The following is a 17089-nucleotide window of genomic DNA, read 5'->3' on the forward strand; positions in this document are numbered from 1 at the left end:
ACACACACTACCAGTGGCTGGTAGTTTCGAACAGCAGACCTTAAGGTTCGCAGCCCGATTCAGTCAGCATCTACTCGACTGCACTTGACAACAGCGTATCCATATATATATATTTTGTTTTGTTTTGTTTTTTTCTCTTTTAAAATAATTCTCAGCACATTGTATGTGTTGTTGAGTCAATTCTGACTCACAGAGAATTACACTACAGAGTCGAACTTGCCCCAGAGGATTTTCTTGGCTTTAGTCTTTACAGGGGAGCCCTGCTGTGGAACTGTAGATAAGCAATCTACCGCAAGATCAGTTTGACCAACAAGGTTGGAAGTTCAAACTCACCAGTTGCTCTCAGAAAACCCCATACAGGGTCGCTATGAGTAGAAACTGACTTAATAGCACCCAACAACAAACACAAACATACAAATATGCACATACATTTATTTACATGCATTTTATGCTTTTATCTATAATTTCCTCTTAATATGTCATGGGTTTGTTTTCTAACTAATGTCAAAGCTATTGATTTTCCTTCTTCCAATAGAATATATAAAACATTATTTAGTGACAGTTGTGACATATAGAATTTCTGTTTGTTTTTTATTTTCTCTCTTCTTCTCCTCACCCATGGAGTACTGTTGTGGTACTGTAGGATAAGCACTGAACTGCTAATTGCAAGGTTGATGGTTCAAGCCCACCAGTGGGAAGTGCTCCTAGGAAGTGCTATAAAAGATCTCTATGAGTCAAAACTGACTTAAAATCACTTAACAACAACAAAAACAATAATCCTTACCCATGTCCCATTAATTAGGAAAAAAGTTTAAAATAATGGGATTACATTATCTATTAACGAGTCTATCACAACTAACTAAATATAGTGATTACAAATTTAGAACATTAAAGTAATATGTTTCAGCACCATACTCTAAAACACTAAGCTTTTAGATAAATTGCTGACTTTTTTTTTAATATTTATTGTAAATTATGTGATAGTTTACATGGGAGAACATTAGCTTTACATTCATCTTATTGTATATCATTTCATTTCCATGGTTACAATCCCTTCCATGCATCATCATCCAACCAAAGGGTATACCCTGCAAGCCTGCCCCCCCAGTCCTCAGCACACAACCCCTCTCCCTCTCTGGGTCTAGAGTGCCCAGCCACTCCTTCTCTCCATGTCATTGTCTCTGCCTCCATCTCTGGTGTGACAGCTTCTCTGGGTAGGGTTCCGACTCCACTCTTCTCCCTTGATGGTTCCAGGGACGTCCACTCCTAGACTGCAAAGTCAATCACTCCCCTATTTTGCTACAAAACATCCACCTTTACATTTCCAACCCTTACAGTCAGTCCTGATAACAATTATTCACTATTATACCACAAGGGACCTAACCCCATCTCTTTTCATTAGCCCTGCCCAGACAGATTGGATAATACTCAGTGGAGATTCTACCTTCCTCCATGCCCTCTGGATCTAGGCTCCTTCTTGAAAGCTTGTAAGCCAGTCACTTCTTGCTTTTGTAGTCCAGCCAATGTCCAAGTTGCCCATCCCTGTCTACTCTGTGTATGGAGGGGGTGGGAATGATCCTCTCTGTAAAGATTTGTTCCCTCTTTTGAGCTACTGCATCCATAGGTGTAGGTCAAGTTCATCAAATTGTATCAGAGTACTCATTTTTTTTCTCTTTCTCTCTCTTCTTTATTCTTCTAGTTGAGCTCTGCTTATCCAGTCACTGAAGCCAGGTCAAGTGGGTATTATCTGCAAGTTTGGGTGTTATTAAGCATATGCCCTCTCTTCTTATCATCTGGATGCTTCACTCTCTGCTCTAGTCCTCTGTGGCTATGTTAGTGACTCTGGGCCCAAGATTCCCCAGGTCTTGCCACAATGCCAGCCAACTAGGTCTCCACCCGGGTTCACAGGAGTCTATTGAACATTGTAGGGCTTAGCTCACAGCTTTACTGCTGTTTTTCTGTCACTTCCACTTATCAGTGATGAATGTGGTCACCAATCAGAGCACATGTCTGCCTGTGTATTCCCATTAAGTCTTAGTCTTGGAAGGGGGTTTGCCCTGAGGGGACCCGACCGCTTGCCTTGATGTTGCCTGGGCTGCCAACTTGCTTGTGCTTGTAGTAATCAGTCTGACTGCCGTTATTGTTTTGTATTTTTCCTGTTGGTCTTTCTTTCAAGAAGTGTCTTCTGTTCTTCTAGTTGCTCCATGTTGGTCTGCTTGTCCTTTCAAGTGGAGATTTCCCACCTTAGAAGATTCTGCATGAGATTCAGGATTCCACATATGGTCTTATGTAATGCAGAGGCACTGGAGGACGCCTCTTTCACTGGACACATTGTAGCCCCATTGTAGGTATCCCAACCTGTTATAGGCAAAAGACGGACTTACAAGCTTTCTATGGTGCTATTTCTGGCTATCCCTTTCTCTCCCCATCAAGTGTCTATTTTATAATGGTATGCCAGGGTAACCAAGATTCAAAAGACATTATTAACATTATTTCCCCCTTTTGCCCATTCCAACCATGTCTCAATCCCTGTATCCCAGAGCCCTGTTGTTCCAAGGTTGTGCATGCATCATTATTTACCTCTGTTCCACTTAGCCCATGCAAACCTGCCTAATTGTTTTCCCATCCACCTTGTTCCTCCATCTCCCTACCCCTTCTTGGGTATTGCCCTCCTCCCTAGCACCCAAACTATCCTGTGTCTATTCCCTACCCTGTGCTCTACCTTCCCCTTCCTCCCCTTCCTCCACCCCCATACGTGGTAACCAGCAAAGAATCCTCCTCCCCCCATTTCGTATGAGTTCTTTTTCTTACTCTTTCAAGTAGTGGTCCTAAGCAGTATTTTTTTCTTTTACGACTAACTAATTTCGCTAAACATAATGTCCTCAAGATTCATCCATGTTATGCAATAGCTTAAAGCTTCCTTGTTATTTTTCAAGTAATCCTAATATTCCATTGTGTGTATGTACCACAATTTGTTTATCCATTCTTCCATTGATGGGCACTTAGGCTGTCTCCATCATTTTGCTATTGTAAATAGTGCTGCTATGAACATTGGTGTGCATATTTCTTCTTGTGTTATGGCTCATATTACTTGTGGGTAAATACCAAGTAGAGGAATTGCTGGATCATAAGTTATTTCTATTTCCAAACTTCTGAGCAAACGGCTTGTTGTTTCCAGGGAGGTTGGACCATTTTACAATCCCAACAGCAATGCAAGAGCGTCCCGGTCTTTCCACATCCTTGCCAGCATTTATTGTCCTCTACTTTTTTGATCTTTGCAGTTATTGCTGGTGTAAGATTATATCTCATTGTTGTTTTGATTTTCATCTCTCTAATGGCTAGTGATCATAAACATTTCTTCATAGTGTTTGTTGGCTGCCTAGATCTCCTCCTTGGTGAAGTGTCTGTTCATGTCCTGTGCCCATTTTTTAATTGGGTTCTTTGTCTTTTTCTTGTAGAGGTGTTGTAGTTTCCTATATGTTTTAGAAATGAACCCCTTGTCTGATGTGTCATTGCAAAATAGTTTTTCCCATTCTGTGGAATCCCTTTTTATTCTTCTGGTGAGGTTTTTGATGCACATAAGTTTTTAATTTTTAGTATGTCCCTATCATTTATTTTGTCCACTTTTGTTTGTGTCCTTTTCAAAGTGTTTGGTAGTCTGTTTTTTCCCTGAATTAGTTCCCTCACCTTTGTCCGCATTTTTTCATTGATGGCCTTCATAATTCTGGGATTCACATTTAGGTCTTTAATCCACACTGAGTTGGCTTTTATATAAGGTGTGAGATAAAGATCTTGTTTCAGTCTTTTGCAAATATCTTTCCAGTTCTGCCAGCACCATCTGTTGAAGAGACTATCACCTCCCCATGCGGTATATTTAGGTACTTTGTAAAAAATCAGTTGGCTGTATATGGATGGGTATACAGATTCTTAATTCTGTTCCATTGATCAATGTATCTTTCATTTACCAGTACCAAGCTGTTTTGGACACTGTATTTTTAAGTTTTGGAATGAAAGGTTTCCAGCCTTATTCTTCTTAAGCAGTGCTTTGATTATCCTGGGTCTCTTTCCTTTGCATATAAGGTTTGTAATTGTTTTTTTCCATCTCTTTGAAGAATGTCACTGGAATCTGGATTGGAATGGCATTATATATGAAAATTGCTTTGGGCAATATTGATGTTTTCACAATGCTTAGTCTTCCTATCTAGGAGCATGGTACTTTCTTCCATTTTTGTAGGTCTCTTTTGGTTTCTTACAGTAGTGTTTTGTAGTTTTCTTTGTATAGGACCTTTGTTTCTCTGGTTACATTTATTCCTAGGTATTTCATCCTTGTGCAGCTATTGTAAATGGTATTGCTTTCCTAATGTCATTTTCAGTGTTGTTATTTTTGGTATAGAGGAATCCAAGTGATTTTTGTATATTCATCTTATATCCTGCCATTTTGCTGAATCATCCAATGAGTTCTAGTAGCTTTCTTAATGACTCTTTGGGGTTTTCTATTTATAGGATCATATCGTCTGCTAATAGAGAGAGTTTTACTTCCTCTTTGCCAGTTTGGATGCCTTTAATTTCTCTGTCTTTCTGTATAGCTCTTGCTAAGACTTCCAGCACAATATTGAATAGGAGTGGTGACAAAGGGCATCCTTTTCTGGTTCCTGTTCACAGAGAGAAAGCTTTCAGTTTCTCTCCATTGATAGTAATGTAGGCTGTTGGTTTTGTATATATGCTCTTGATTATGTTGAAGAATTTGCTTCAATTCCTATTTGTTGGGTGTTTTTATTTGGATTGTATGCTGGATTTTGTCAAATGCCTTTTCTGCATCAATCGATATGATCATGTGGTTCTTTTCTTTTTTCTCATTTATATAGTGTATTATGTTGATTGTTTTTCTAATGTTGAACCATCCTTGCATCCCTGGTATGAATCCCACTTGATAATGATGTATTAACTTTTTGATGTGTTGCTGGAGTCTGTTGGCTAGGATTTTGTTGAGAATTTTTGCATCTATATTCATAAGGGATATTGGTCTATAATTTTTTTTTCTTAGTGATGTCCTTCCCTGGATTTGGTTTGAGGGTTATGCTTGCTTCATAAAATGTGTTAAGAAGTTTTCCATCCTCCTCTATCTTCCTGAATAATTTGAGTAGAAATGGTGTCAGCGCTCACCAGTGAAGCCATCTAGGCCAGGACTTCCTTTGGTTGGGAGTCTTTTGATAACCTGGTCAATTTCATCTTTTGTTGTTGGTCTGTTCAGGTTTTCTACTTCACTGTGTGGAAGTTTAGGAAGGTCTTGTTTTTCTAAAAATGTATCCATCTCTTCTAAGTTTTCAAATTTGTTGGAGTACAGCTCTTCATAGTATTATGTTATTATCCTTTGATTTCCTTTAGTTCTGCTGTGACATCACCCATGTGGTTTCTAATGCATGTTATTTGTGTTTTCTCCCTCTTTTCTGTTTTTTAGGTTTGCCAATGGTCTGTGAATATTGTTAATTCTTTCAAAGAATCAGCTTCCTGTCCTGTTGATTCTTTCTATAGTTTATCTACAAAATGGTTTTAAAATCATCTTAGAATTGCACTAATAAACACAATTGTTTTATTATCATATTTGTTTCCTAATTTGATGTTCTGATAGGTTAGTGTTACAAAGATAGAATTAATCTAGTCTTAGCACCTTATTTAGATGAAAAATATTAGTTCTAAAGAGATGATACAATTTATTCATAGCTGTAACAACTATAATGTGGTACAACTTAGATTTTAACTTGGTAGATATGAGACTTGTTGAAATTTCAATTTACTCATCTGAAAAAAGTACAGTGTTAAACTATATGAATTATAAAAGCCTTTTTCAGATAATATATATTTGTGGCACTGTGGGTTAATGTGTTAGACTGCAAAGTCAGTTTAAACTGCTAGGTCGGCAGTTCAAGCACACCATACGCTCTTCAGAAACCCTATACAGGATCTCTATGAGTTGGAACTGACTTGATAGCACTTAACAACAACAACATGCTTCAAAAATTTATGGAATGTGGCAAGACCTGGGGACTCTTGGGCCCAGAGTCAGTGACATAGCCACAGAGGACTAGAATGGAGAGTGAAGCATCTTGTTGATAAGAAGAGAGGGCAAATGCGTAAGAACACCCACACTTGCAGACAATACCCACTTGATCTGGCTTCAGTGACTGGATGAACAGAGCTCAACTAGAAGAAGAAAAAAGAGAACAACAAAAAAAGAGTACTCTGATACAATTTGATGAACTTAACCTATACCTATGGATGCAGTAGCTCAAAAGAGGGAACAAATCTTTACAGTGAGGATCATTCCTACCCCCTCCATACACAGAATGACAGGGAAAGGCAACTTGGACATTGGCTACCCAAAATGGGGGGGGGGGGCTACAAAGGCAAGAAGTGACTGGCTTACAAGCTTTCAACAGGGAGCCTAGATCCAGAGGGCATGGAGGAAGGTAGAATATCCACTGAGTAGTATCCAATATGTTTGAGCGGACCTGATGAAAGGAGATGTGGATAGGTCTCTTGTGGTACAATGGTAAATAATTGTTATCAGGACTGACTTTGAGCGTTGGAAATGTAAAGGTGGACATTTTGTAGCAAAAGAGAGGAGTGATTGACTTTGAAGTCTAGGAGCGGAGATACATGGGACCACCAATGGAGAAAAGTGGAGAGTGAGACCCTACCCAGAGAAGCAGTTACACCAGAGATATAGGCAGAGATGATGACATGGAGAGATGGTGTGGCTGGGGACTTTAGAGGGGTTGTGTGCTGATGACTGGGGGGCAGGCTTGCAGAGTATACCCTTTGGTTGGTTGATGATGCATGGAGGGGATTTTAACCATGGCAATGAAATGATATAAATAGGAGGAATGTAAAGCTAATGTTCTCCCATGTAAACTATTACATAATTCACAATAAAACATTAAAAAAAAAAAAAGGAAAAATTCTACCATCTTCCAGTTCCATTTTCCCACAAATTTTTTAAGTCTTTCTCATAGATACATAGATAGATAGATACAGATATACGGGATCCTGGTGTGACAGTGTAGTTTAAGCACTGGACTGTTAACCACAAAGTTGGCAGTCACTCTTCAGAGACTCTATACAGCATTGTTATGCTGTTGTTTTAGTTCTGTAGAGTGTATTCCAACTCATAGTGACCCTGTACAGAGTTTTTAACAAGTGCCTGGTTGATTGGCACTGCCTATATTTTGGTTAGCAGTGCAGTACTTATCATAAAATGCCATATTAGGACTCATTGGTCTTTTTAACCATAAGTGCTGTCTAATCTTTTAACTCATAATGAACTTGTATAGCATTTCCGAGGAGTATCTGGTGGGTTTGAACTGCATACTTTGTGGTTCGCAGTCCAGTGCTGATCCTACATTTCCACACCAGAAGTCAGTCCATGTATATATAATATATATGCACACATACATATTTTTTTTTAAATCTGACATCATAATATCCAGCTATATCTTGGACAATTTGTATTTGTTTTACTGTAATCAATTCAACTTGTGATGATTGTTACCCTACCCTTATGGCTTATGCTATCATGTAATATATAACAATCACCTGATGTTGATCCATTAGCTTAACAAGTTTGCAATTGATTTCATGCTATAAATTTAGAGCCAAAAATTAAATGATACTGACCTGAGACTTCTCTACCCCTTGTAAATTGCTAACAAAATTCCCCAGGCTGATTGTGGCATATTGATTACTCTCTCTGAATCAATAAGCAAAGGAGAAAGAAGTATACAAATCAAACAATGGACACTTTAGTTACAATGCATGAAATGAACTATGAAATAAAAACGAACCAAATGTGAAAAGTTAGCTGTGTAAAAGCAGGATGTCTGAAAAGCTGATTCACAAACAGTGAATCCATTGGAATATTTTCATCCCATTAAAGGCAAGAAATACTCTGCATCTGAAGAAAAATATTACCCAGAAAGTTAAATATTAATTGATGTTCATTCCAGAGAGAAATCATTTCAATTTTTTTGAAAGTTGTGAAAGTAATACTCTTCTGTAATCTGTGAAAAATGGTTTTGGTACTAATTATGATTGCAAATTTAAATTTCAAATGTAGAGTATGTTATTTATAGTTAGAAATGCTTATGATTTTATAACCCCCTGGGCTATACCAAATGGATAATTTTTTTTTTGTTTGTTTAAGAAAATGAAATAATTTTAAAATGTAAGGACTGACATGTTTCCATCTAAACACAAACTGAGATTCATGATTTAAAATTTTATAGTTAAAACAGAGTATGGTAACAGTATGCAAAAATTATAAATACTTCCTGACAATTTCTCATTTCTCATATGAAATACTGTACAGCAAAGTACAGGATGAGAAACATTATAAAGTAGGTCAATGCTTAGAGAAATGCAAATTACTTTAAAAGTACAGATTAGATTTTTGCCATTAGAGAACTAAATATTCCTGAGCAAAACAAATGGTTCAGCTGATCTATCTGATTTAGAGAAGTGAATATAATACACCATATTTGACATTTTCTTTATTATGTAAACAAGAATATTCAAGATGAACATGCTTAGGATTTTTCAAATTATCTTTTCCCTAAACAATTGATTGGGTCATTTTTTTCCTAAAAAACTATTAAAATATTCAATTAAATTATCCTTAATAAATTCCAGAATTTAATTGTAATTCTAGCTTAATCTCACACTCCAAAGTATGTGTCTGTAACAAATACACGGGTCTTGTTTTAGAGTTTTTGTGTATTGGCAAATTTTACCTTCTTTTTTTAATCCTTATTTAATTTCATTTTCCTTTACTATTACTAATTTAAAGTCACTATTATAAACCTATTACAAAAAGAGCTGTTGCTCTGGTACTATAGGACAAGCACAAAGTCAGTTTTTCAAGCCCACCAGTGCTTCTTGAAAACCCTATACTTGGTCCCTATGAGTTGGAACTGACTCGACAGTCCTTAACAACAACAATTATAAACCTAAATTGAAAGTCTCTTAACTTGTTTAGCAGGAACACTCTTTAAACCATCTGAGTTTATTTAAACCAGTAAACTTAATATTACTTACCAGTTATTACATTTGATAACCTAAAACTATCTGAATTTTATATCATTACCATTTTATGGCTTCATTATTGTTAATTGCATAAGACAGTTACTCAAAAAATACATACTGACTAGAGGTAAATAATTCTGAAACATCTGGGACAAATAATCAAAAATTACTGAATATAATTTTATAAGACTGTAAGGGTGATGTTGTTGTTAATAAGTGCTATTGAATCGGTTCTGACTCACAGCAACCCTGCATAGGGTTTCCAAGGAGCAACTGGTGGGTTTATATTGCCAAACCTCTGACCTTGTGGTTCACAGTCCAGTGCTTATCCTACAGCACCACAGCAGGAAATAAGATTCTATAATTAGTGGTACTTAGAAAATGATTGATTAGACTTCACAGAATTACAGGATGAACCAGATAATGTTTATACATTGATACAAAGAGCTTTATTTGAATCTTTCTGTGTATTAGGTGTGATTGTGCATATTGGGGATATAATAATGTTAACACAAACAGAGTCCTTTTGCTCATTGAATTGATATCCTAGGAATGTAAAATAGAGTCAAGTGAACTCATAAATGAATAAATACAAAAAATTCCAATTTGGCAAGTATGAGTGAAATTAATATTAAAGTGAAAAAGAAAATTCAGACATGGCAATATCTTATTTGGGTATGATGATCAGTAAAGACCTACTTGAACACGTGAGATTTAGCAAAGAGAAAAAGGGATGAGAAAGTAGCAATTTTATCATATTTGTATCTAACCCAACATTTTGATTTTTATGTAGAGAACAGTGTTCGTAGGAAAAGGCTGGAAAAAACCACTTAAGGAGCTATTGTGGTGGCTCTAGTTTGGTTCTAGTTAGGTTTTATTGTAGGAAAGGTAATAAGTAGCATTACTGTATATCCTTGAACTATAACTAAATTTTTGAAAATAGAATGAATGTGAAAAATTAGTATAGAAAGGACCCAAAACTGAAACCTACATTTCTAGGTTTCATAAATTAATTTACTCTGAAAATGTTAAATTGTGGGCTCAATGTTAAGTCTGAGACAGCTCTGTTGTTTTGCTGTTGTTAAGTGTCGTCGAATTGGTTCCAATTTATAGTAACCCTGTATAGCATTTTGGAGGCTTTTTAAATTTTTGCAGGAGCAGAAAGCCTCATCTTTCTCCTGAGGAGAAGCTGGTGGGCTTGAACCATGAACCTTGTAGTTCACAGTCCAGTTATAATTGTATGGAGCCACCATACTCCCCTATGTTTAAATCTAACTATAGATGTGAAGAAATCAGTGGCATCTTTAAGCCTAGATCTTAGATCTCTGGACTAGAGTTATAACTTAAGAAACAGTACCGTACAAGAGGTGTGTAAAACCATTGGCTCAGATTTGATTGACAGAAAAAAAGTGGTAGTGTTATACTGCTGACTGGGTTCCAATTAATAGCAACCCTGTACACTGCTTATCAACACTCATGGGAGCAGAGGTCAAGAACTCAGAAGATGTATTGCATTAGGCAAAGCTGCTGCACAAGACCTTTTAAAGTGTTGAAGAGCAAAGATGTCAGTTTGAGGACTAAGGTGCGTCTGACATAAGTCATGGTATTTTTAATAACCTAATAGGCATGCGAAAGTCAGACAATGTATCAGGAAGACCATAGAAGGATTGATTCATTTGAGTATGGTGTTAGAGGATAATGTTAAAAGTACCATCAACTGCTAAAAGAACAAACAGATCTGTGTAGAAAGACCTACAGCCAGAGTGCTCCTTGGAAGCCTGGATGGACAAACATTGTCTCTCATACTTTAGACATATTATCAGGAGGGGCCAGTCACTGGAGAAGGATACCATGTTTGGTAAAGTGGAGGGTTGGAAAAAAAAAAGTGGAAGAACCCCAATGAGACGGATTGGCACAGTGGCAGCAGCAATGGGCTCAGGAGTAGCAAAGATTGTGAGATTGGCCAAGGACTGGGCAATGTTTTGTTCTGTTGTGTATAAGGTCGTTGTGAGTCGGTGCCAACTTGGTGGCACCTAATAACAGCAATACAGTGCTTGTTCTACTGTGCCAAACTGTGACTCAGAAGAGAGTAGAGGGGAAGTAAGAAGGTCTGGGACCAACCTATAAAGCCCTACAAAAACATGCCAAGGACTGTCCTATGTGTTAGGATGCAATGAGGTAAACTAGAGTAACAGAAATTGAGAAGAAAATATTTTGAGACAGGAGGTGGTGTGAGAAATGTACTATACTACTAAAATATCAAGTAATTGAAGACAATTAAGTATTAAATTTTGCAACAGAGTATCATTAAAAAATTTGATAAAGCTTTGGGTACATGGAGAAAGAATTTAGGTTCTACAGAGGGAGGATGATACCACCACCACCATTAAAATTTCTTAATATTAGGAAGCTTCTAGGTTCACACCTTGAGCCTCCTCATCTCTAACTTGCCCCCCACTCACTTAGTGATTTCATATAGTTTCATGCTTTAACTTGCATTTGCGTGCTAACAATTACCTAATTGGTATCAGCTTCTGCCCAACTGTGCACCACCGTACTATTTCAAATTTAGTAAACAATATGTCAATATGTGTTTTGTTTTGTTTGTTTTTATATTCACAACTATTAGGAGTGACAAAGTATACTAATGGAATATTGGGGTGAAAGACAAAGATGCTGATAAACTTGCAAAGGATTGTTGTTGTTAAGTGCTGTCGAGTTGGTTCTGACCCATAGCGACCCTGTATAGGGTTTCCAAGGAGTGACTGGTGAACTTGAACCACCGACCTTGTAGTTCAAATGGCTTTGCAGTCTGGCTTTAACTCATAGCACTACACCAGGACTCCCACAAAAAAATTTTCCCATTCAAAATATCAGTAGTTCTGGGATTGGTAACCCTTGTTCTCAAATCATTGTAATATTATCAGCTGAGTCAGTTAAGCATTAGTAGAACTTTTGGCTTGTTACATCATTTTATGTTATGTTGTTGTTGTTAAGTGCCCTTGAGTCAATTCTGACTCATAGCAACTCTGCATAGGATTTCTGAATCTATAAATCTTTGCAGGAGCAGAAAGCCTCATAGTTCTCCCATGAAACTGCTTGTGATCTTGAACTCCTGACCTTGTGATTTGCAGTCCAATGCTTGTCCTAAAAAGTCAAGATGCTCCCTATTTTATGTTACAAAAAAAAAAAAAAAAAAAACTAAAATAAAAAGGAGAATAACCAGTAGTTATTATTTTATTGCTGTTTCAAACCCACCTTTTAGTGTCGTATGCCAGATCCTTCTCTTTTTCTTTCTTAATGTTAGGGAGCTTCTAGACTTACACCTTGGTCCTTCTCATATCTATCTTCCTCATTTTCTTGGTGATTTCATATAGCTTCATGATTTAACATGCATCTACATACTAACAGTTAGCTAATTGGCATCATTTTCTGCTCAACAGTTCACTTTTACTTTTTCATCTTGATGTCTTAAAATCCGCAAAGCTGCATGCCCAAATATAAACTTCTCATGTAGTTCCCCAATCTACTGCACCATTTTATTTAATGGCAACTCCACTTTGCAATAACTGAAGATCAAAATCTTGACGTTATTATTGACTTCTCTCATTTTCTCACAACCCCAATTCATACAGACTCTTGAATCTACCTTCATGATATAGCAAAATCTGATGACATTTATTCACTTTTATTCCCAATCCTAAATTTGTACCACCACCATCTTTCTTCTGGACCACTGTAATAGCCTCCTAATGAGTCACATTGTTTGTCTTCTCAACCACATATGCTCCGTTCTCAGTATTGTTGTTGTTGTGACGTGCCATCGAGTTGATTCCGACCCATAGCAACCCTGTAAAGGGTATCCAAAGAGCATCTGGTGAGTTTGAACCACCAACCTTGCAGTTCAAACAGCTTTACTTTCTGGCACATTAACCTACAGTGCCACACCAGGACTCCAGTTTAGCAGTCAATATATTCCTCCTAAAATGTGACTATGATCACCTCATTACCTCTGCTCAAAATATCCACTGATTTCCTACTAGATTAGATAAAGTCCTCCCAATGTATTGCAAGATCTCACAAGGTTCATCAAATTGTAGCAATTTACCCTTGTTTCCTTTATCCAAAAAAAAAAAAAAAAAAGGTTTTGTTTTGTTTTTGTTTTTTTTTAAATCTTCCTCTAGTCGAGTTCTGATTATCAAGCCATTGAGGCTAGGTCAAATGTGTACTGTCTGGAAGTTTGGGTGTTCTTGTGCATCTCCCCTCACTTCATATCTGCTGGATGCGTCACTCTCAGCTCTAGCCCTGTGTGGTTATGTCCTTGTCCATGGGCTCAGGTGTCCTCAGGTCTCACCACGCTTTGGACCAACCAGCCCTTCATCTTCTCTTTTTCATCTCCAGGTCAACAGGAGTCAATGGACTATGGCTGAACTCAGCCCATTTCTTCATTGCTGCTTTTCCGCCTCTTCTACTCATCAATAGACCAATGTGGTTGCCAGCAAGCTTACATGCCTGCTCATGTGTTCCCTTTGAGTTTCAGTCTTAGAGGGTAGTTTGTCCTGAAAGATCTTGATTGCTTGCTTTGATGGCTTCCTGACGAACAGCTTGCATATTCTTGTGGTAGCCAGTTATGCTGATATTTTTGTTTTGGGTTTTTCCTGATGATCTTTCATTAAAGATGTATCTTCTGTCACTCTAGCTGTTCCAGGCTGGTCTGCTTGTCCTTGCTAGTGGGAATGTCCCATCATTATCTTTTAGTCCATTTTTCCACAAACTTTTTTAAGTGTGCTCATATAATTTGAAAACTTTTGACATATATGTACACACTTGTGAAATAATCACCAGAATGAAGATAATTAACAAATCCATGATTCCCAAAAGTTATCTGTGATGGTCATTGGTAGTGGTTATTTTTCTCCCACTCCCTATCTCCCTCCCACCCCAGACAACCACTGATATATTTTCTATCGTTACAAATTACTTTGAATTTTCTATAATTGTATGCATATTTATGTTCCCTTTCAACTGGTATCTTTCACTCAGTTTAAAGATTGACCATTGGTTTCTCTATGAAGAAATTTGGCATTGAAAGACTAGCTCATTGTAAGGGCTCTGGTAAAAGAGTAATATGTAAAACTCAGCATATATACACACATATATATGCATATTTCGTGCATACATATATTCACAATCTGAATGAGTTGGTGAATAAATGTCAATGAGATGTATAAGTTTGTGTGCATGTGTGTTTATACACACATACACATCTCTCATATAGATTGAATATTTCTTTTTATCTGTGAGTTGCTTACTCAGTGATTCTGGTAGTACACTGTCAATATTTGTTTCTATGACTCTTTTCTTTGTGTTCATCATTGTCTTAGCCCCGCTCCTCAAGTCAGCATCTATGAGTTTTTATAAATCATAGATACAAACCAAATGTTCATAAATAAAGAAGTTAAGCTGGTAATATTAAGTGGCACAAGTTATACATAAACACTGGGACCCCGTAGATAGTTTATGTAAACTGAAGAACAAATATTCCATTAAATCAAGGACAACAACTCTACTATACAAGAATGTTGGCCTAATTTTTATATATTATCTTACATTGTTCAAGAAAAGAAATGATAGTTTGAATTTTGAGAGTTAGAACATACTTTAAAGTTTATGTGGTACTGAGTATTTGGAGTTGATTCTGACTCATAGCAGCATTACAGGTAGGACTGCCCCATTGGTTTTCTTAACTATAAATCTTAGGTTGATGATAACTTGCAGAATAGCTGACGGGATTGAACCACTCAACCACTGAGTGTTTAAACCAAGTATGTAACCATTGGGTTGTAAATATGTCTTTAGGTAACTATATAGGTAACCTGTCATAGGCTGTGCAGGTTTTAAATAGTAATTATCAGAGGGTACTTTGTTTACTTATTTCCAAATCATTCAATTAAGTCAAAGAAGTCAAAGTTGATTCTATAAACTCCAATAAATTCTTCATTTACTCAGGAGTTCACATTCATATAGGTTGAAACTGACTTAATAGCACTTCATAACAACAATATATCAAATGTAGGATTACCTGGAATGTATATTACCTAAACTGTTACATAACTTAGGATGTAAAATTTAAAGGTAACTTATAGATCAAGTAATCCAAAATCAATTTTAAACCATGCAATTAATAGAGTAAACTTATAGGGTTGTCTTAAACCAAATTCTTCTGATTTATTTAGTGTGTTTTCTCATATGCCATGACATCTTAAAACCATGATAGTGTTTTAAGAATCCCTTTAATTTTGCTTGCTTGTTTTTTGTGGGAGATGGGCATAGAATAATATATCAAGAAAATCTGAATGGTGAAAATACTAAAAAAAATTGGTAATCAAGATGACATACAAAATATTGAATCTGTAATCCAAAGATACATTTAGATTTTTTTCAGAAATTGTCTGAGAACTACAAAATTTAATTTGATTTGTTTTTCCTTTAACAGAGTTTGTGGCAAGTTACTATAGTTCAGTAGCCTTAGAATTACATGAAGTGCCATAATTATTTGTAAATGAAATTCAAGGGTGTCATCACTAATGTAGTTTTTGAACTCATATATTCTAACTCTAAATATTAGAATAGTTTCTCTTTGGTTCATTAAAAATTTTTACCATTGCTAAATTAGTCCCTTGACTGAAATATTAAATATCCAGATTTTAAAAAGTCAATAGAATTTAGTAATATTTAAAATTTATGTAATCATTAATTTATCTACATTTCTTAATTTTCAGAAATTTTATCTGATTTATATTTTTGAAAAGTAAAAATAAATTTAATTTACTGTAAACATACAAGTAGCTCTATAACTTTCTTTTATTGTCATTGCAATAAGAGAGAGCTGTGAAAATAATGGTGGACATTTCCATTCATGAATTTTGAAAAAATTTACAAACGAATGAAAACAGTGAAAAAAATTACAGATTAATATGTGACAACACCTCAAGTTGTTAACCTATTGTTTTTGCTTCAGTAAATTTTCAATAATAGAAATTGTGATTAAAAAGAAGACAATATTTCTATGGATCCAATGTTTGAATTCCCCTTTAAAAAAATACATTTTTCTCTTTTCTTGATTTAAACCAAATGTCTCCAGTGACAGATATAGTTCGTTTATGGAAGCTGGAATGTGACAGATATTTAAGGACATATCAGATACAGCTGCAAAGGATTAGTCATTTAAAGTAGTAACCTCTAACTTTGTTACAATTAAGCTGTCAATTTTTATGAAAGATTTAAGGATTTCATTCATTTGACTAATAAGTCTCTAAAAAGAAATATGCCTCAAGCCCCAAAAGTTGTCTTTGTATTTAGAAAACTTATTTAAGAAGGAAATCCTGTTTGGAAAAAGCAGTCAAAAAGTGTCTTCTACTTTGTGCAGCCTCATGAACAGTTGTTTTATTGTCAGGGTAACCACACGCTCCTCATTAACCAGGTTAACTACTTTAACCAGGACACATTGGCCTGTCTAGTGAGCAAGCTAGCCAATGGAGCAAATGAAAGTTTTATATGTTTATTTATTTTTTTCCAATCTAGTGTGTTTGTTTTGTTTTGCTTTGCTGTTTGCATCTTCAATGCTAAAAAGACTTCGGTTTCCATATCATACTCCATTTTCTTTTTCATAGAGTTTTCAGTGACTAGCTATTCGGAAGTAGTTTGTCACTCTTTCTTCCTAGTCTGTCTTTGTTTTGAAGCTCATCTGATACCTGTCCTCCATGGGTGACCCTGCTGGTTATTTAAAATACTGGTGGCATAGCCCTCAGAATCATTGCAACTCAAACCACCACAACACAACAGACAGACGAGTGGTGGCCGTTTGATTTTATGCTGATGATACAACCTTGCTTGCTGAAAGTGAAGAGGACTTGAAACAATTACTTATGAAGATCAAAGAGCCCAGCCTTTGGTATGGATTGCATCTCAATGTCAAGAAAACAAAAATCCTCACCACTGGACCAATAAA

The 17089-nt window shown here is 36.2% G+C and overlaps 1 protein-coding gene across 1 annotated transcript in view; it reads left to right on the forward strand.

The window, feature by feature from the left end:
• The window catches only part of LRP1B (low density lipoprotein receptor-related protein 1B), a 2342762-nt gene that overhangs the window by 2191310 nt on the left and 134363 nt on the right, over positions 1 to 17089 (forward strand). The gene's annotated exons all lie outside the window — the stretch shown is intronic.

Source organism: Chrysochloris asiatica, unplaced genomic scaffold (genome assembly GCF_000296735.1).
Source record: "Chrysochloris asiatica unplaced genomic scaffold, ChrAsi1.0 scaffold00012, whole genome shotgun sequence".
NCBI lineage: Eukaryota > Metazoa > Chordata > Mammalia > Afrosoricida > Chrysochloridae > Chrysochloris > Chrysochloris asiatica.